The sequence below is a fragment of the Camarhynchus parvulus genome, chromosome 12 (assembly GCF_901933205.1).
Source record: "Camarhynchus parvulus chromosome 12, STF_HiC, whole genome shotgun sequence".
Lineage (NCBI taxonomy): Eukaryota > Metazoa > Chordata > Aves > Passeriformes > Thraupidae > Camarhynchus > Camarhynchus parvulus.
The window spans coordinates 5,393,544-5,414,120 of record NC_044582.1 but is presented as its reverse complement, the minus strand read 5'-3'; positions in this window follow the sequence as shown (position 1 = coordinate 5,414,120).

Here is a 20,577-nt window from a genome sequence, read left to right as displayed (position 1 = left end):
TCTTTCACATCTTGGTGTGATTTCCATGTCACCCACCTCCTGTCCTCTCCACGGGAGCTGCTGTGGCACTGACACCCGTGCCCATGACTGCCCTCCTGGGGGCAGGGCGTGGCTTGGGGCAGGTGGCATGGCTGGGGAAGCAGGAGGGAACCCAGCATGGAATGGGCATCACTGGAGAGCTGGTGCCAAGCACTTGGTGCAGGGCCAGAGCCACAAGCACAAACATCCTCGGGGCTGAGTCACTGCCCACCTGCTCCCACTGTGCCACTGCCTTTGTGGCACTTGAGGAGCATGGGGTGACTTCTTTTTTTCTCTGCCCCATGTCCTGCCCTCAGAGACCAATTCATCAGGGGCAGGTGGGTAAGAGTCTCTGTGTGAGCTCTGAGCTTAGACCAGAGCAGCAGAGCTGTGGGCCAGGAGACACAGGGCAAGCAGCCAGACCCCCAGTGTGAGCAGCTTGGGCAACAAGGGGGCACAACCACGTGCAGGAGCAGAAGCAGGAACAGCAGGCACCTGCACCAGGCACAGGCGAGCTCCTGGTTTTAGGAATTTTCCTCATTTAAGAATGGCTCAGCCTTCCTGTTGCCCAGTCTTGAGCACTCCGAGGGTGTGGATGTGGGGAACAAGCACGCCTGTACCTCAATGCCCTTTTTTAACCAGAAATAGGCTTGCAATTCCCCCCCACTGATATGCAAACATTTCTCTTGAAGAAAAGAAAAGAAAATGCCTGGGTACCAGCTGGGTAGAAATCCAAGAAAGACTAAAAGAAGAAAACCAATTTTCCTATTCATGATCTCAGCAGTGAAGAACGACCCCTTCCTCCCCCAGCCCCCTCTCGCTGTGAGTGCGGGTGAGCTGTGCTCTCCAAAGAGCCAAGTGCATTTCTGAAATGAAGGAAGCAAACAGAAAACATCCGCTCTCTGTAGAATAGAGAAAGCTTTCTCTTTTGTTCCCTGCTTTTTATCAAGTATCTGCTGCCATTATTGTTACTCACTGGGTTATTACCTCCGAGTGGCTACTTCCATCAGCACAAGCTGGTTTATTGTCTGCTCAGAGCAATTATGGATGGGGATAATTCCTGCCATGCTGCTTCATTGTGGAAGGATCCGCTGTGTTCTGTGGCCAAGGTAACTTAAGGTGATTTGTGCTGCTGAGTTACCCATCAAGTTAATTAGGAGTGGGTGGCTGGTGCCTCACTGTGTGCTGGGACAGAAGGAGCAGCAGAGGCTCAACCCAGGCATCTTCTCAGTATCCAAAGGAAAGTTTGTTCAGTGGAGCAGACACCAGGTTAGGTTTTTTCCTAGGACTAATTCATCTTTATTTGCAGGTTGACAAAATGTTGGCCAATGCATCCTCCCTCCAAGGGTGTGGGGCCCCTTTACTCTGTGTGCGCAGAGCACAGGAGTGTTCCTGCAGGAGGACTTGCAGTCTGGTGGAAGACACTTGCTGTCTGGCTCATTGCTCATCTACAAGGTCAGTTATTTCATCATCTTGTGGGGTAAAGACAAGAGGAGGAAACTGTTCCTTGGTCTGGGCAGGATTGCCCCTTGGGAACTGCCTCACCTGACTGGTTGGAGAGGCAAAATGAGTTGAAAAGGCTTCTCTGAAGTCTGCATCAAGACCTTGTGCTGGGCCTCATGCATCTGTGCAGATCAGAACCCCAGTGTTGTCTCTTTGAACTGAGGGGAGTTTCACCCCAGGCAGGAACACCTGGATTCATGGCAGAGGGCTCAGCCTGCAGGTTGCAAAAGTACCTGGTTGTTTTAATTTCTTTGATACTTGATCTACTATCAAAACAACTTATTTCTTTCTCTTTTACTTCCTAGGAATCCCAACAAACTTGCCACTGGCAAGAACATTTATTGGTGAGGCACTGCCAAATCCCCCAAGCTGTCCATGTACAAAGGGTCATCCCTCGTGCAGCCCCCACAGCTGCAGCAGGGCTTGGCACAGGATTTCTGCTGAAGATGTGAGGGTTTGGTCCTGCAGGAGCAGCTGCGTGGGTTTTGCAATGCAGATACTCAGGTTGGTAACAATGTGTCTATACATTCACTCTGTAATAAATAAACACCAAAGTGTGACACTTTTAATCCCTTGCTAAGGCACTGACAAATGTGTTTTTCCCACAGTTAGTAACCTGTGGATTAGGAAGCCATGGTTTTTATTTATTTTTAATAGCACACCATGAGAACAGATTAGCATGAAACTATAATGCCATCACATGGTCCCCAAATCCTCTGTGCCAAGACCCCTTCCAGGTTCAGCACAAGCAGCAATGAGCTTTTCTAAGGAGGCTTGATGATAAGGAGTGCTTTTTCTTGCTGGCTTAGAAACTCTAACAAACAGGGTTGGATTTTTAGAGTTGTATGTGTGCAGAGAACCTTTCAAAAGGACATTGTTCAGTTATTTACTCCACTTTTAAGCTTGTCTGGCCTGCATCTGACACAGAGCAGTCCTGCTGGACCCTGTCACCAGAGCTCTCTTGGGTTTGATGCTCAGCTCACACCCTGGGCCAGGTCAACATTTGCCCATTTCCCAGTATTTTCTTGAGCAGAGCATGGCTTCACACTTGCTTTGCTTTTCAATCCTGGCCCATCTGAGTTCTCAGATATCCTTTCTGAGAAATTGATGGTTCAAACTGATCAGAAAGGACACAAAGATTTCAGTCCTGTCCTGCCACAGGTTGGGCCCTGGCAAATGTCATTTGGGAGTCAGGACACAGTAGAAAGCCACCTCCTTCCTGCTCCTCTGCTCTGCCTCTGGCTCAGTAGTCTCTAAGGGTCTGGGAATCTGTCTTGAAGTTTCAAAACAATCTTCCTGGTGTTCTCCCTGATTGGTCTGAGTTTCCAGAGCCAAGGGACATGGTGTGTGGCCCTCAGCACCTGGGGGTCTGCAGGACAGCTCTGCCTTGCCTTGTGAGGGGCAGAGAGCAGGCAGGACTGTGGCTCTGCTGCTGTCCCTGCTGCCTCCTCTCCCCAGCAGCCATGTCAGACAAGTTCCCCTTTTCTGCTCAAAACACTGCCTGGATCCAGGTTTCACAGCTACTCTGACCATTGCAGAGTGTACAAGGCAGGACTGATTTTCTCCACAGGTGCCTTGGTGGATCATGAGATTCCAGGATGACCTGGGAGACACATGGAAGCCAACATCCACCTGCCAGCTGAGGATGGGCTCCCTCTGCTTTGAGGCAGTAACATCTCAAGTCCAGACCTGCACCAGCAGTGGCATCTTGGCAGTGAACTTGAGATCTCCAGCAGATGGAAGATAGTGGAAGTCTCCAGACACTTTTCCTACATAAGGTTGTTGTCTTACATCTCTTTGCCCTCATATTTTTGGCTCCTGGCCTGCCCACTCAGCTTCTTTGCCGTGCCCCCAGCTCCTGAAGTAGCCCCAGGGCTGGGCACGCTGCCTGCAGGTATCTCCTGAGTGCCCATCTGTATTCATGGAAATAGTCCCATCAGGATCTGATGGCATTGGTAAACATTTGCATTTTGTAAGGAAATACCCTGTTTAAACATAGGTTGATATTAATTCCATCTTCTTTAAATTCCCCCACATCCTTGAGCTCCGTTCACCAGCCCTGGCCCCTGAGACAGCTCTACTGAAAGCAAATATGTCAGTCTGCACTGCACAGGGAATATTTTAAGGCTCTGAAAACAAAGTTTCTTATAGCAAAAGCTGCCAAAAGTGTAACCACTGCCATGCTAAAATATCCTCTGCCTCCTACATTTGTAACGTGGGAGTCTTTTATATCCTCTTTACTGTTGCTGAACCATGCATTTGTATTGGCAGCAGATGTATATAGACTGGGACCTATTTCAGTGTCATGCAAAAGAGCTCTTAGGTTAAAAGATAGATTACAGCTTACTGGAAAGCTTGAAATTAACTGTGTGATGATGCCACACGAAGATAAAGAACCAGCAATCTTATTGAATTAGGATTTTATCCATATGGGCTGAAGGCTTGAACTGTATTAACATCTCCAGAGGTCTCCAGTTGCCAAATTAACTATTGAGGTTTTGGACAACTAATTGGAGACAGGAAAAAAAGACCTGATTTAACTGTTTCCAGAAAGTTAAAGGACTGTCTAGAAAAGCACTGCGCCCTTCTACACTGTACAGGACTTACCCAAAAAGAAGGCAGCCAAACACAGCCCCTGCTCCGGCCCAGTCTGGGCAGTGTGAGGGAATCAGGGAGGGCAGAGACTTCCTTGGCTTTCAGGCACAGTGGCAGGAGAGACTCAGTTGGTCCCTGCTGTGGTTATTATTAATAGCAAACCCATCAATGTCAGAACTTCAGTGGTCAAACTCCTCTGCAGTGCTAACAGACCTCTGTAGATTTAAGCAGCAGAGCCAAAGGTGTCCTTGGAGAGCCCAGGATTTCCTTGGGTATCTGGCAGTGGTAGACAAAGGGTTAATGATGGAAAAACACATATAGATTTAGGGGAAGAATGAAGGATTTTTTTTCTTAATATATGGGTTTTTGCTTCACATTTTAGCTCTTGGCACAGCGTCCCCCGCCTCTAATCACACCTTATAACTGCAATTTAAATCAAAACCCACAAGGCTGGACCAGTTGGATCCAGTTTCTATTAAGCCATTGGAGCTGTGACTGAGCAGACTCGCTGTCACCAAGCCAGTCCCCTGCCTGTGCCTCCACACAAAGAGGCTCCCGGGAATCCATGAAATCCCGGCTCGGGAAGCATCCCCTGCACCGGCCCTCTCCTCTCCCCCTCTGCAGGCAGCCGGTGATGAGGGATGGACCAGCACGGGAAGAGGCTCTTGCTGGGTTGTGGAACACACCTGAAAAACTTTGGCCATTTCATAGGTGCACAAGAAAAAAAAAATTAAATTTAAATTTAAATCACAAGTTAAAGCGAAATGCCGTTTTTGTCCCTCCCTGTAATTTGTTGGGTCATTGGTGCCCTGAAGAGGCTGCTGGTGGTTTTGCTGGGCAGGGCACAGCCCAGCCACGGGCGGGTGTGCGGCTGCACACGATGAGATCCCACCCTCTTCCCGGGGCATCGCTTCTCCTGCAGGCTGCAGCCACAGCTGATGGCACTGCCCAGGACCCGTTCTGCTCTCTGCCGGGGCCAGCGAGGGAGCTGAGCTGCTCTCCTGATTTATAGACCTCAAAAGAAAGTCACCGTTTGCTCCCTAACGTGGCACGGCCAGCGATGCACACAAGGCTGTGGAGGAAACAGTCCCAAACACAACCCCAGCCACCTCTGCCCTGCTGCTCTGGGAACTCTGGAACACAGGGCAGAAGGATGGAGGGGAGCAATGCCTTGGCATCACTGGAATCTCATTTAACTCCTACTTGCAGGCATTTTTCCTCCATTTTGGAGGAAAAATAACATGAGCCACAAAAATCCAAGCCAGTCTCTGAAGTCAGATGTGTTTGAGAGTGGAATTACAGCTGTGACAGGGGAGGAGTGCATTCACTAGTACTTCCTGCCTTCTAAACCAGTCTTTTAGAAAGCACTGGTTTGGGTGGGAAGTTTGTTTGGGTGAAATTATTGAGGAGGGAATTGGAATTATTAATGGGATTTTTTTTCTTTCCCTTCATATGTCACTGCACTACTCAAGACAGCCGCAGACTCCAAACTGGGAATCCCTACTCCCGGACTCTGAGCTCCTGAGGATGATTTTACCACTTCAATAATAAGGGGAAATGATGTGGATTGGTGGCAGAAGCAAGTTGGATGGTGAGTGGAGAGGAACACATCTCCAGAGCCGGGTTACTGCTTTAGACACGGCTGCAGCAGGCTACGGCGCCCGGCTCTCCCAGCACAGACAGCTACAATGAATGACCCAGGACGCCTGGTAAAAATTAATTGAGTTAATTAATTGAGCATCTGTGGCATGGCTATTTTCTCGGCATGCCCTGGCTCTTAGTCCTCATTTCTGGGGGGAGAAAGTGCCATTGAACCAATTTATTAGCAGTGCTGGCTCTCTGAGGCAGAAGTTGTCACCCTCAGTGTCCCAGAGGCTCTGAGATACTCATTGCAGGTGCCTGAGCCTCCCATGGGACTGGGCACTGTTTGACCTTGTGGCAAGGGTTTCTATATGCAGAGAACACGGAGAAGGAAATATTCTAGAGAATTTCTATGCTGATGTTCACTGAGAGATGGCAATGCCTTCCCTCCAACTGCTGCCAGCCCAGGATGGGACATGGTGCTGAGCGCACCTGCATGGGGTAGGGCAGGCTCGGTGCACAATGTGCCTCAAGACCCTTCAAAAATTATGTAAACCCAGTTCTTCAATTTCCTTTTGTTATGTGCAGCAGGTCAGGTCCTGCTCTGGAAGTCACTGAGTTGTGGATCAGCCACGTGGCTGATGGAAGTGTTGCTGCTGGCCCGTGGAAGGGTTTTATTTTTCAGCCAACACATACAGGAAAGAATAAGGTTTTGTTTTCTTAGCCATCACTTTTTGCAGCCTGTGTCAAGCTAACAATGGCTGGGTATTTCTCTGAGGTTGTAAACTAAGCTCATTCATGCTGTCATTTCTCTCTATTTGTTGTATGAAAAATCTACTGAGCTTCTCTTAGCTCTTGAGGTGGAGTCTGTGGCATGGCACCAGCAGCCAAGCACTGCTCTGGTCAAACATGAGGGCAATGCCATTTGTGTTCCCTCCGCCACATGGATGCAGGGAAAGGGAAATGTCAGTGGGAGCCTTTTGTGGGCTCCTCCTCACCAAGGGGAGCCTCCCTCCCTCCCTCCCTGCTGCCTTTGCTGTAGCTCTGCAATTTCCACCAAGGACAGTGCAGGGAGTAGTGGCCACCTTCCCACAGAGTCAGAGCTGAATCACTGCCCCACACTGAGCACAGGGGCCCCAGGGCTGCTGGAGATGCTGCTTTGGTGGTGGTGGAAGCATGGTCTGCATCAGTGTGGGGATGGATGGGGGATATTGTCACTTGGCACCTAGTGGTGGCCTGTTGTTGTGTGGCATTGAGGTACAGGAAAAGCTGAGGGGGAGATGATAAAGTGACATCTGTGTCCTTGGAAAGAGAGGCAGCCAAAGATTCACCTCACTCCCTGAGAGGGGCTTAGTGGAGGAGTTTGGATGGTATCCCAAAACTGGTGACAGGAGACCAATGATGGCAATATTGCCAGCATGGCTGTGGGACAAGGACAGCAGCACCGCAAACAGCTTTACCTGCCAGGAACAAAATGCTTCAGGAAGTATAGCCAAGCATTGGGAAAATCTTGCAGGATTTTCAGGGAAAATGTGGTTGAGGATATGGCCATCCTGGAGAGCCCCATGGACAGCAGTTGTGTATCTGCAGCTGCAGGCAGAGGTGGGCACACAATGACACAGGACTGGGCCCAGATACAGTTCAAATGTCAGAGCTCATTAGCAACATTGAAATCCTGGTGGCCAGACATAGCTGAAAATCAGATCTCACTAAAAATTAGGTGAACCCATGGGCAGATGGACTTTCCAGGTTTGAGGAGATATTTTATCTTGAATCATCTGGGCTTAACCCATGGGCACATCCCAGTTTGCTGACAGCCAGGTCTGGCCAGAGCTGCTTGGCCTGGAGGGGCAGTCCACAAGTAGGAATCACACCTGGGGAGGAGGAAGACACACAGAAATGGTTGAGGAAAAAAATCTCCCCTAACCTTTCAGCAGGTTTGGGGCCTATTCTTTGGTGTGTTTTGCTGGTCCAAAAGCAGAGCAGCCTCCTGTCCTTAATTCCTCCCCAGTTCTCCCATCACAGCATGGCCAGTATGAATGCCAGCAGCTGGAAGACTGAAATAGCAGCTACCATTGCTTAGGCCCCACTGATTTGTCCTGTGGTTTTTCCATGTCCTTTAATCTCCAGTAAATAATCCCTCACTTCCTTGTGGTCTCTCTAATTCCATGCTCTGTGCTGGTGCTTCCTGTAAACAGCAGAGCTGGTGGCCCATGTGTAATTGAGGCTCTCCCCTGCTGTGCAAAGGGCATGTGACAGGGCTGTTTGTCGGGCTGGATGGGGCTGTGTCCAGGGGCTAAATAATGGAAATGCCAGATTCTCCTCTCCATCACGCCAGGAGAGGTCAGGGCTGGTTCTGATGAGGCCATTGGATCATACAGGTGTAAAACCAGCACATGTCAGAGCATCAGACACTCAATGAATTGCACCATTTGTTTCTGGCACCATGACTTCTGGCCTCTAGAAATCATGATTGGGCCAGTGCTTGAAAGAAAACTGGGCTAAATTATAGAAAATGAGGTCCCTCCAGCACATGTTTGCACTGGTACTTGATCTCTGGTGCAGGAGCTATGTCCCATACAGCTGTGACCAGACCTTGCTCAGCCCTTAATTGCCACATCTGTGGCCAAAAATTTTGGGTGGAGTACTAAAATAAAAGGAAAAGATTAAAGGTCTGTGCTGAATGAAGGCCCTTCCTGATGTTGGATCCTTTGCACTCTTGTAGGTAAGAGGCTACCAGACCCTCCAGGGACAGCAAGGGAGGCTGAAATTGGATTTTTCTGATCAAAATGTCTTCAGCTGCTCTACAGGGGCAGGAGCTGTAAGATTTGTATATCAAATACCTATCCTCAAACCTAAGAGCATTTCTTTCCCCCAGTGAATTTGTGTTAAACCAACGGTGGATCACAGAGGCTTGTGACAAGAGCTGGGCTGCACTTTTTGGGTGGCACAGCTTTTTCTCCTGTCTGAAATCTCTCCTCTCTGGGTTTCTGCTGACGGATGGATCCCTCCACAGATACCTGAGCATCCAACAAACTATTTCTACAGGGACTTCTCTGCTCCCCACAGATCTTGGGCTCTCACCTGTGCCTGTCCTGGCCATCCTTCTGCAGGGGGCATCTGCACATGCCTGGCTGGAAGATGACAGTGTGAGAGTGTTTATGGAGGTCCTAGTGCCGTCAGATGGGTGCAATTCTGCCAGCCCTGACAACATCTGCAATGTGCAATGTCAGTGCTGAGGTATTTACACAACCATGGGAGGGATCCTCCAACCCTCTACACGTGCTCCTTTCCAGCACAGCTGCTTCCAGGAATCTCCAGGTTTCAATCTGTTGGTTATTTCAACCAAGTCCCAATTTATTTCTTTTCTTTTCATAAGCTCCCAGCAGCCAAGCTGTGACAGCCAAGGGAATCCTGCTCAGTCTTTCAGCATTAATGTCTCAATTATCAGAGCACTGCCTTCTTCCACACGGGGATTGAATGTCTGTGTGTTGGAAATCCTTGAAGCATTTTCAGAACTGAAGTGTAAGCAGGGACTCAATTTGGAGTGGCACTGGAGGTGCTCAGAAAAGTGCTATGAGGTAAAGTCCAGCCTCATTTGATGCCACTTAATGTCTGTCACCTTGTTTAGAACAGGACAGTCAATAGCAAATATGCAGCAGAGCTGAGTTTTCCCTTTAATGCTGATGGCCCAGCTGTATCTCACTGTGGTGCTTACATCCTAGGAATTGCATGGATCCTGCAGTGGCTCCTGTGCTGAGGGCCCATCCTACTCCTCACACTCTGGTGTTGGCTCAGGGACATCAGGAGGGCTGATACAAGGCAGCAGGTGGGAAATTTGGGTTTCTGGCTGCTCACACAGCCCCAGAATGACTGAATTGTTGCAGGAGCAGTCCCAGAGCATCCCATGGAGATCAGATGGGGAATATAATTTCCCTGCCCCTTGGAGGACTGGGAATTGCTGGTTTTTTCATTGCCACCTTTCCCTTGTGAAGTAGATGCCACATTGTCACCAGGCTGGGCTGTTTTGGCTGGAGCAGCCTTATGCAAAATTAGACTGAAGCAAAGCTCCTACTAAAGCAAAGTTTGATGGTTCACTGAGCCCTCCCAGAAGTGTCCCAGGTGGGGATGAAACTCCCCCATCCTGCCTGCATTTCTGCCCGTGCTCCTGGGTCTCCCTGGCCTCGGGCTGACCACGTGCCTCCCCCACTCGGTTTGCTCTCACAATAGGGATGTCAGAAGCCTCCAGAGGAACAGAAAGGCTTTGCCCAGGCAGCAGTAGGAGCCCTTCAAACCTGCAGCCAATAATCGTTGCCTGGAGCTGGTCCCTTTGGCTCCAGGCACTGCTGAATTTGCTGGTGGAGAAAGCCACTGCTTTGGATCAAAGCACTGTTAAAAGGAGACTTCACAAAAGTGAATAGCTCATGGTCAAGAAGAGCTGCCAGACTCCTGCTTTCTCAGTAACTAATAAAAGTGCTTTTTAACACAATTAATGTGATGTCCTGCTAAAGACCGAGGGAAATTGGAATTGAGACATTTGTATTTTGACAGACTTTGTGGAAAACTTCTGTTCAGACTGGTAGGAATGAAACCAATAAATTTCTGAAGAAACTTTCTGAATTGAGCCTTCAAGATAATAGATAGGCTGTTCTGAGTGTGGATAAATAAACTCTGTTTTTATAAGTGCCCAAAGACCTTCAGGATGACGAAGTGGAACATACTTCAAGTCTCCAAAGATGGGAAGTGGCTTCTGAGTCAAATGCCCTCCTGTGCCAGGGCTCGTATTTTAGACTGAGATCACTCTTTTGTGACTTGTTGACAGGTTTTTTGTTGTACTTTGGAAAAAAAAAAAGAAAAAGGAAAAGGTCCCAGGCTGAAAATAGCAGTGAAACATTCCCCAACTGGCCAACCTGTTCTTCAAGAAAACTTCCCAGGGAACATAAAGCTCCAGCTGCAGTCCCAAAAACACTGGCTAAGAAATGGCACCTTAAGTAATAATTACAGTGGAAAAAACCTATTTTGGGTTACTACAGCCCCTGCCTGAGCATTGCTCATCTCTTATCTTGTGGTGCAGGTGATCACCTGCAGAAGGAAGATTTGGTTCCCACCAGGAAATGCTTAGAGGGTGGACTCTGAGCATGGGAAACTTAACTCACTCCCTTTTTGCCTCCCCCTCTCATGAAGAACAGCTCTCCTTGCAATTCCTGCCCTCCCTGGCAGCCATCCCAAAGGCAGGTGGTAAAAAGGCTGGATCAGAGCTCATGGCATTCTGGAAAATCAGGGCAGGTCTCTGCATCTGTGCAAGGCCAGGGCTGAACTCTGCAATGAACCCAAAGGAGATGCAAGCAGGGCCATGGGTGATGATCAACATGGAACCCTTAGCACCAAGCTTTGCTTGCTTTGCTCTCCAGCTGCCTGCTGATGGGAACTGCTGGATGCCTTGGCCAGCAAGATATGCTTTATTTGAAACAAAGATCAAGTCAGTGGCGAAGGAAAAAAGAGATGTCACATATTCAGAGTGGAGCCCAAACCAGGCTGATGGGCTCTGAATGGGTTCCTGCAGTGGCCAGAGGATGGTCCTGACACAGTGGTGGGACACTGGAGCAGTGCACCTTGGATCAAACACCAGTGCAATGGCCAAGGAGCTGAGGCTCAGAGAAGAGGCACCAGCACATTCTCAGAGCTGGCTCAAGGAACTCTGTTCCTCTGGGTTCAGAGAGAAAATGAAGGGAGAGCAGGTCAGGGCTTGTGATGTGCAAAGGTGATGGAAATGGGGGAGTAACTGGGATTTAGAAGTCTTATCAGGTGGCGAGAAATGGGCACCAAATGGATCCAGCCTGTGATAAGGGCTCTGCTATTTAAAAATCATTACCCAGGGAAGTAACTTTGCAAAGCTTATGCTGATCCTCCTCTTCTGAGAATGGTTTGATCAAGACTGGTCCCTCCCCACCAAAGCAGATTCTCTGTTTCATGTGGAAATGAATTCAGGTCTGAGTTGCCCCAGGGATGAGCCTGGATGGCTGCAGCAACCCACCCTGCCTTGGAGCCTGGATTAGGGAAAGGCAGCTTGTCCTTGCCAACCTTTCCGAGGGGGATCAGAGAAGGGTTTCAAGAAGGTGCTGAGGTTTTGATTCATGCGCAGAAGATTTCCCGGGAGCAGCCAGACTGGCAGCATCCCTGCGGGTCGGCCCTGGGCTGCTGCCCAGGGGCTGTCTTTGGCCCTCCTGGGCTCTGGCTGCTGGGGGTGGGGAGGGCAGAGGGCGGCTTTTTTCTAGCAGGGGAAAAAAAATCAATCTGCTTTCAGTTCAGCAGCTCACGCTCGGGCTGGCTGCAAGAAACGCGTGCTCTGCTGCCAGAGACACCGCAGTTGCTACAGCAACTGCAGAGCGAGGAGACACCCTCCCTCTGCCACCCTCCGCTCCCCCAAAATAGGGCAGAGTAGGGAAAGCGATGGGGGGGAGCCAAAGGAACTGGTAGGGACGAGCCCCGGCTGCTCCGCTCTCTGCTCCCACCCCACCGCGGCCGGCGCTCGGACACCGCTGTGTTCCCATCGGTCCTGACAAGCACTGGCTTCCCAGGTCATTAAGATTCCATTCAGCACATCTGCAGCCCGGGACGCCCTGGCAGAGCACGATCGCATCGCAGCCAGCGCACCCCACGCACCGCATGCAGCGGGCCGGGGACGCGCAGCCGGGGATGCTGCGGGGAGAGGGGGAGCAAGGGGAGGATAAAACCGAGCTGTGCTGCCATCTCATTACTATTTAAATCGGGCTCCGTGTGGTTCCCAGCACTGTGCCATCCTGCCTCCATAAAAGCTCATGGTTTCCCCTGGTGCTGCTCTCTTAAATATCTAATGACGGGAGGAAGAGCTGTTTTAAGAAACACTTCAGTGCTTCCACCCGAACAGAAGGTTGTTTCAGGTGGCCAGAGGAGGCAAGAAAAACCTTTAGCTGTTAATTTTTCAGGATTCTGCAGCAATTGAAGGGGTGGCAGCATGATGACGCAGACATGGGGGAAAAAGAGAGATCTTCTGGAGAGAGTCAGGACTCCTGAGGTCTGTCCTGCATCCTCTCCCTGACTACCTGTCAGCCTGGCTTGATGTCTTATGCTAAAACACTTAAGGCTACAGTTTTGGAGCCCTGGTGAAAAATACTTGCAGTTCACCTGCCTCCAGATCTTAGGCAAGCACTCTGCCCTCCCTATCCCCTCTGGATGTATCAGATTTGCTGAGTGCCAAGGATATTTGAAGGTGTCCACCTGCCAGAGACTTCCTAAGGATTTATTTGGGTTCATGAAGTGTTTGAAAAGCCTAAGTAAAACTGCTGTGGAAGGAAATGTGTTTTAATGCAAGCCAAATCATAAATCAGGCCATCCCTAACACAAGTGAGACGAGGCTGATATGAGAGGGGAGGGCTGTGCTTCTCCTTCACTGGCAGCCCTGTGTCCCAGTGCCTCACTCCTGTGTCCAGCTCAGTTATTCTGGTACTCAGCTGTCAGGGGGTGGGATAGCAGCAAGGCTAATGGAAGTGTTGCCAGAGCCCATATTATTTTCCTAATAAAGCCCATTTTGTGATAGGGATGCAGCTGGTATCAGGCTGAAATCAGTGCCCCTGAGCACTGTTTCCAGAACAGGTTGGGCACAAGCACTATTGAAAGCAGTCAGGTGTCCCAGGCACAGCTCCTGTGGTGTCCTGCACCTCACTGTTCCTTGGTGGGAACTGGGAACTCTGCACCAAACCTGTTTGCCAGTCCCAGTCCCTTCCCCTGCAGCCATGGTGCAATTAGGTTTTCATTTGAATTATGTAAAAAGGATGGTGTCAGTCATTTCTCTGCACTGATTTTGTGGAAGGGCAGCTCAGTAATTTATGTCTTTAATATCCAAGGACAGTGTTTGTGGAACCTTCTGTTGCTGCCACCCAGGATGAAAAGCAGACTTCCAAGAGAGACAGGGTGGCTGCAGTGGGCCCCAAAAAGGTGCAGGGAGCACACCAACAGGTGTTTGCATTTGTGGTTTCAATGGGGACAGGATTTCTTAATTAGCAAGACCTTATGAAAAGATTCTGGTACAGAACCACGGCTAAATTCAATCAGCAGGCAAAGCCAAGTGGATTTCTGCACATCTAAAGGCAGGAAAAGAAATAGCACAAGATCCTCTCAGTGCTGCAGAGAGGAGGATTTTACTGCTGCTGAGCAAAGCCTGTGTACAGCATCTCTGCATCCCGGCAGAGGTGGGATGACCCAGTGGCTGGAGCAGGTAATGCATCCAAAAGAAAGCGGGGAGGGCTGGGAAGGGGCAGCCCTGGTTTTGTGGAGGGTCATTAATTCTCTCCCACTTTGAGATGTGCTACAAGAGTGCTGAGGATTACTGGTTTGTGTCCCTTGCTACCAGGTCCCTGGGTTGGAGAGGCAGGAACTGAAGGCAGGGCTGGGAGCCCCATGCTTTGCCTCCAGCCCTGCCTCTGCAGCACAGCAAGCCTTTCCCTAAAGGTGTGGAAAGGGATTGTGTGCAAGTTCTTTCCAAAACCCCCAAATCAGGCTGCTAGCCAGGGTTTTAACCCTGCTCAGAGGGCAGAACACACAGAACCTGGCAGGATCAGGCCCTGCTTGTCTCTTTATCCCTCCCCAGATCTGCTTGAGCAATAACCTACTTTTTTTGCTTTGCAGAAAGAACATCTTGGATTAGGTTGCTGCAAATGAGCAGTTTCAGTCATGGTATGGGATGAGCTGCAGGTAAGCAGTGGGTTTAATGTCAGCTTTTTTGGCAGCTTCTTTATTCTCTCTCCACTTTGCACAAACAAAGCATATCTGGGAGGAAGTTAATTTTCCTTTTCAGCCACAGCATTTGTCAACATGGCTCCCCAATAATCCTCCCCGTGCAGATAAAGGTGAGCTGGCAGCCACACCAGAGCCCTCACCTCAAGCCTGCTGCCCACTCTGGTTCATTAAGGGATTTTCCCTCCTCTTGCAGGGCAGAAGCTGTGCCCACATGAAGGAGCCTAAATCCCAGCATGACACTCAGCTACCCTTAACTCCATCCCAATCAGCCCTGTGCAATTAAGGTGCCAGGGAACAAAACCAGAGGGTGTGGGATGTAGGGCCCTTCTGCCCTCATTAGGCAATCTGGGGCATCATCCACCAAAATCCAGTCCAGGGTGTAGGGACGGAAAGAGAAATTTCAAATCACTTGGGCTGCCTCTGTCCTTTCCATGTTCATTCTTTGTGGCCTTGAAAAAGGCTCTGGGACCAAAGTCTCACTTTATATTAACTACCACAAAACCCTTCAGATCAAAGCCTGACACGGGCCAGACTGCACACCCTGTGGGCTGCCAGCACAGGACCCTGCCCAGGATTCACAGTGCCCCAGTTTAACCAGTGAAGGCAGAGAAGGAGCTGACTGTGCCAGGGAAGCAGCACCTACTTTCCCAGCTCCACGCCCAACTGTTCCCCTTCGGTGCCTGCTGCTTTGGAAGACTTTAACTTGCAGCCTCCTTAACTGCTTCATTTCTGCTATTTTGCACTATCCCACTCCCAGCACCATCACCAAACTCTCCAGTAGTGTGAAGGCGGGTGAGCTGAGATGCCCCTGCTGCAGAGCTAAACAGCATCAGGGCTCATTTTACTGCTTAGAAATCTGCAAGGAATCAAGCAGGTCAATGAATAATCCAGTTTAAAAATCACAACAGAGGGGCTGGGTAACTGTATACAACACTGGCCTAAATTCATACATCAAGTGACGAACTGTAATGAAAAATTAAAGGGCCCTGCTTGGCACAAGGTGGGTGCTGCATGATTTGAATCCTGGGAAGCTTCATATGGAGCAGCTCTGCCCGTGTCCCTCGTGCCTGCGCAGAAATGGTGCAGGGGTTCAGACAACCTGCACAGGCATCAATTTTTTTCCCCCAGCTTGTGGCTGTTCAAGCTCAGCAGTGCTAAAACGTGACGTGGGCTTGCAGAGGACACGTGCAGCCCGTGGGGTGAACTGCAACCTGAACAGCTCTCCCAGCAGCTGGGGCTCTGTGTCCTTCTAGTAATAAATTCCTCCTGGACAGTGTTTCAGGGGATTGCTAGGATTTGAGGAGAGAGGAGGCTGGCTGGAAGCGAGACAGGCTCCAGGTTTATCCTTGAAAGCCCCTGTACTGCAGAGCTGGGGCTGCCTTTGGCAGCCTGCCTGGAGGAGGATGTCAGTGGAGGCTGAAGGCTGCCTCGTGCTGTATGAACCCACCAATCCCCTCCTCGACCAGCTAAGTTGGAGATAAATCTCCCTATTAGCAATGCGTAAAGCAGGCCAAACTTCGAACAGCTTCTTAAGCAGGAGGTGAATCAAAAGCTCAAAATAACTTAAAATAAGTCCTTTCTGTGCTCCGGGCTAGAAAGTGGTTGTTTTGGAGCTTTCCCATAGTGTGCCTGGCCTGCCTGCCGGGAGAGAGGGGTTGCTGAGCAAGGCAGCAAAATCAGGTAAAAAATAACCCCATCCCCAACGTCAGCAGCAGAGCTGAGAGGAACCAGAAGTCCGGAGCTGTTTCGAAGTTGTGTTAAATAATAAAGCAGAGAAATGAATAAATTAGCTGAGCATCTATTTAGGTCAGCCCTCTCCGTTTCTCCCCGCCGCCTCCGTGTGCCTCCTCCCCGCAGCCATCAGCTGCTCCGTGCCTGCGGCTCCGCTCCCTCCCCGGGAGCCGCCGGGCTCCGGCAAGTGCGGCTTCAGCGGGTGTCACATCGCCTGCACACGTTCACCCCAGCCTTCGGAAGCGGCAGGCCAGCTTCCCTTTCCATTACTGGGGCAAAAAGTGTTCTGGAAAATCCCGTTAAAGCACCACCAAGCGTGGGCTGCGCGCACACGGCTGCTCCCTTGCCGGCGCTGTCCCCGCACGGAGCTGCAGGTCCTGCTCCTCCCGGTGCAGCTGCCCCGGAGCTGCATCTCCCTGCCCTGCCTGCTCCGCTGCTGGTCATCACCCAGCTGCTTCCCATTCCCAGCTTCCAACCACGGCAGCACCTCCACCTTTGCAGGCCGTTGTTCCCCACCTTGCAGGTGCCCCAAGCTCAGTAATGTGACTGCAGTTGTCATCTTTTGACTTGGGGACAACCAGGCTGATTGACACAGATGGAGAATCAGCTTTTAAACCCCTAAGCTCCCCTCAAATCATTCAAATGCTTGCAGAAAAATGGAACAACCATGCAGTCCTGTATATATGTCCTTATTTACATGTTTCCCAAGCCTGAAAAGCCAGAACATCTCGTTGGTTGCAGCTATAAGCAAGCTGGATAACACTGACCAAGATAGAATTATCTACATCAAGGGCTGCTCCATCTCAGCCCAGCTCCTGCTGGTCCTCCCAAACCCCACAGGTAGCTGGAGAAGGTCTCCAGAGATGAACCCAGCCAGAAGCAGCATCCAGGGTGTAGGCAATGGAAAATGAGATGTTTCTAAGTTTGGCCAGGCTTAGCTGGCTCCTCGCAGGTCCCAGCCTGTGAGTCACCGCTACGTGGGCCACCAGCACGGCCTCCCCTCTGGAGGAAGGAGTGGAGGTGGAAAAATAACAAGAGGAAACCAGTTGTTAGTAGTGCCAGCTCCAGGGAGAGTGGGAGGAGGTGGCAGTCCTGGAGAGAAAGGTCAGGGCTGCATTGCAGGCTGCTGCCTGATTTTAAATCCTGCCCTCATGCTAGGAAGCTGCTTACAGGAGCACATTTGTACAATATATATGGGGGGTCTGGGCTGATCTGAGGGGAGAATGAAAGCCTCCAACAGCAGCCAGGGGTGATGGAGGATTTGTTTCTGGTCCCTCATCTCCTCTGATTTCTACTGAGCTGAACCTGAGTACCCTGTAAAAACCAAATTCTGGCCCCTTGCAAACATTGTAAAAGAAGATGTACTTTTCAGATGTACTGGGAACAGATACATCCAAAAATAAAACTAAAGAAAGCAGGTGTCCAGCCTCTTCTGGTGCCTCAGCTCTCCTAACTGGTGCTAACTGGAATGCACCAGTGGGGGACACAAACCTCAGCTACTGTTCCCTTGTCCCTGCCATCAGTCCAGGAACACTTGGCAAGGCTGTGCTGTGACACCTCCCCTTCTCACAGGGATATCCGCAGCTGTGGCTCAGCACTTCTGCTCTCCATTGCCTTGCAAGAATTCCTTTTCTCCTGCACCCTCCCATCTGACAATTGCCACCAGTTGCCAGTGATTTTTCTCACCTCCTATCCCAAATGCTTAGAGCCAGCTGTCTCAGTTGACTGGCACTTCCCATCAATGAAACCATGTCTTTATGCCTTCAAGGAAATTAGAACAGCTGTCAGGGGGCAAAAAAAGCACAGCCAGGTAGGATGCCAGGTCAAGGGGGAAGCTGCTGTGTGAGACTTGCTGTTACTGGCTGGTGATGCCCCTTCTCCCTGAGCGGGACTAATTCTCCCACTTGCAGCCGGAGCGGGATCTGTTATGCTCAGGCTCCCTCTAGTGCCTCCGTGTCCCGCTCTTCTGGCTCCTCTGGAGGTGTATCGGCCATTTGTCCCCGCGGACAATTTCTCCCATGGCCTCGCTGCCCTCCGGCATCGCTCGGCTCCACAGCACAGCCGAGCCCTGTTTGCTCACAGGCTGGGAACAGCCCTAAAATCGCCCCAAAGCCACGGGCACTGCCAGGGCAGGGACTCTTGGGGAGCTGCCAGACAGCCCAGTCCTGGTCTGCTTGCTGGGGTGAAGGAGGGGGGGTGAAGGTGGCCATATCCCACAGGGTGCTCTCCCTGACAAGGCACAGCCCTACACGCTGCAGCTGCACTTGAGTGGTGTCAGCAGAGCGAGTGGGGATGAGTGGGGATGGGTGAAGTGCCCGAGCAGCCCAGGCTGGGAATCCTCCCTGTGAGCCATCAGGAATAGCCAGAAGCATCCCTGCACTCTGCCCCCTCCTCCATGCCTCCCCACTGGGGAGCAGTTTGTAGGGTCCGTGCCAAGCAAAGTCAGCTGAACTCCTGATCTGCACTGGTTTTGTGTTCACTGGGGAGCTGTGCTGTCACACTGTGTCCAGCATCCTACATGAACATGGCCTTTCCTTGTCTTCTTCCTGTGGGAATGGGGAGGAAAATCCTTCTCGTTTTGGGAAATGACCAGAGCCAGCCTCTGCTCAAGCCCCTGTAAAACTCAGCCTGGCTCAGCTCTGGCACTGGCACCATGCTGGACAGTGGGCAGTCCCTGGCATTACTGAATGGGGCAGACCCAGTAATTCCTTACCCCAGGGCAAAGTCACCTCACAGGGAGGGGGGAGGCAAGCTGGGGGAGGCTGCTGAAATGGGGTGTCAGCATGAAAACAGTGACAGACCAGAGATCAAACAGCATAAGTGTGCGTGATGCAGGACAGTGACCAAGATACAGCTGTCAAAGGCACTGTGGGATTTTTGTGTTATGATTTTTTCATAATTGTTTTGCAGCTGGAGTAATTACCATCCTATTTAATGAGCACAGCTCCTTTAATAGAGGACACTTGTGCTAAGGTGCACTAATTAAGTCTGTAATCACTAGAAGCATGAGTAAAGGTTGTGAACTGGCCAATTGGTCTCAGTAACACCATAATTAGAGGCACAGCAGCTCATCAGGGCATGGGAGAAATTCAAGGGGGCTCGATCGCCCAGCAGTGTGATCCTGGTCCTGCCTTGGATCCTCCTTTTCACCTTGTTCTCTGCATTGGTTTGCAGTGATTTATAAACTGCCCTGGATATGTTACACTCAGCACCATGAACTGAAGGTTCTCCAGTTTTATTTTATTAATTTGGTTTATGGATCTTGTCATCACCTGGGCATTAAGCACAGCTTCTCTAATCCCCATCTGGCTGACTGCTCATCTGAGTGGCCCCAGCAGCAGCTGGGAAAGACTCCCAGGGAGATCCAACAGCAATAATTGCAGCAAGACCCTGAAAAAACTTGGAAACGGTGGATAGAACCCTAAAGTATACCCTTCTGTTTCTTCCTGAGGAGGAAGGCTCAGAAATTAGTTTAAAAGATCAAGAGTTTTCATAATCTAATGGCCAAGCTCAGGGGGCTGGCAGCCCTTCTGCCTTTTGAAATGCAGTGGAGGCAAACACACCTCTGGGATTCAGTTCTGTCTTCCACTGAGCTTGGCTCTCTGTGTTATCAGGAAAGTCAGGGCTTCTCTCTACTGTTGGCTGCAATTAGCTGGCCACACTGATGTACAAATATTTTAAGACTGGAGCTCACTACAGTGGGAGGAATTTAAAAAAACAACAGTTTAAAAAGTCAGATGTTTGCATATCTGCATCTTTGGATCTTTGAGCAGACCTTCATATTCCAGCTGCAAAATCCAGTAAAAGAATATTGCTATTTTCATCTATTTTTACAAAACAACTGCCCAGAATAGGGGTGGGGCTGGGAAATGAAGCCAAATACATTTTGCATCTTAGGTCTTGCTCAAAAAAGAGAAATACTGAAATTGAATTGCATTATCTTTCTTTTTCCTGCCTGTTTTCATTTCACTCTCATCAGCATTACCAAGGACAATCTATTTCCCTCTGTTTTTACAGTAGGAAGAGCTTGTTTATAGCTATCTGAACTTGGGGCAGAGTAGCAATTGCTCTGCAAGCATTCAGACACTGAAAAAATGTCCAGTTCACTCTCTGTACTGGCCATGGGGCGTTTGGTCTCTGGGCTATTTTTTCAGTCTGGGTTACTTGAAGCAATTCACTTGTGCCTCTCACTGTAAAATAAAGGCAATGCCATCAGAAGGTGGCAGGAGAGCCTGGGCCTTTTCTGCTCATTTTTCAGAGGTTCCCATTTGAAATCACAGCAGCCTTGGCCAGAAATGCTACAATTGGTCAAGAGATACATCCCCCAGGGGCTCAGGCAAGCTTGGCCTTCCTTGTTCCCCTTATTCCTGTGTC